At 37.7% G+C, this 1283-nt stretch overlaps 1 pseudogene; it reads right to left on the bottom strand.

Annotated features, from left to right (window-relative positions):
- Window positions 1-729: 729 nt before the first annotated feature.
- LOC120622265 (uncharacterized) lies at window positions 730-848 on the bottom strand (annotated as a pseudogene).
- Window positions 849-1283: the final 435 nt, after the last annotated feature.

The following is a 1283-nucleotide window of genomic DNA, read 5'->3' as shown; positions in this document are numbered from 1 at the left end:
TTCAGACAGCTTCTGGGTCAGTGACTACATGGAGGCATAGGGAGAGTAGTGGCCTGAGAGGGGCATGGAAGCTCCATGCCCCTTCCCACATACTTTGCCCTCCATATTTTTTCCATCTTAATGATCACCTGTATCTTTTATCATATCATTTTATAAAAAGCTGGTAAACATTAAGTAGACTATTTTTCTTACTTCTGTGAACAGCTCAAGAAAATTGGAAACCGAGGAGGTGGTTGTGGAAACCTTCAATTTACAGCAATGGGTCAGAAGCACAGGTAACAACCTGGACTTGCGATTGGCATCTGAAGTGGAGCAGGGGCAGTCTTGCAGGACTGAACCCTTAACCTATGGCATCTGATGCTATCTCCAGGTAGATAGTGTTAGAATTGAGTTAAATTGTAAGACGCCCAGCTGGTGTTACAGCATTGCTCAGTGTAGGAAAAACTCCCACATATCTGGTGTCAAAAGTGTTGTGAGTGTGGGTGGGAGTAGGGTGAGGAAAGAAAACACACAAGAGAAGTGCAGTTTTCTAAACAGATATCTTATTCTGTAATGTCAGTTAAGGAGAGATTTTAAAAGACATTTGGCATTGACATATGATTATAGCATGAAATACCTACATTTCACTTTTATGTATTTATTTATTTTTAGGCAAGGCAACCCTTGGTTGACCTCACAGATTGCAAGGACCTTGACGGCTTAAAAAACCCTTATTTTTTTTATTTTTTACGCCTACGGCACCTGGTCTTCCGAGGTGGTCTCCCATCCAAGTACTAACCAGGCCCGACCCTGCTTAGCTTCCGAGATCAGACAGGATTAGGCTTGTTCAGGGTGGCATGGCCGTAGAAAATTATACATTTTAAAATAGAAATATATATATATATATATATATATATATATATATATATATATACACACACACACACACACACACACACACACACATGTTATATAACATACATAAATATATGCATATATTTCATTATGCATTTCATAAAATAAAAGCAAATTTTTTTCTAAGAGATAATATAAAATATACCAAACCCAATGTTATTTATGTGACATTTGAATACATTTGTTTTGTTTCATATTTTCTTATATGTTTATTATTAAGATTTCAACCATCATTTTGTGTCAGTAACTCTGCGGTGACACTCCTCCTTTCAGATGCTGTTTCTAACGTGTCATGATGTAGAGAGAAGGCAAGAGAACCATAATGTTAAATCAAGCTATAGTCAGAGATTGCCAAGGCCATCAAGGAGACAGCCTTTGCCCTGACTTAA

This window comes from Pteropus medius, unplaced genomic scaffold, assembly GCF_902729225.1.
Source record: "Pteropus medius unplaced genomic scaffold, Ma_sr-lr_union100, whole genome shotgun sequence".
Classification (NCBI taxonomy): Eukaryota; Metazoa; Chordata; class Mammalia; order Chiroptera; family Pteropodidae; genus Pteropus; species Pteropus medius.
This window is presented reverse-complemented; position numbering and strand designations above follow the sequence as displayed.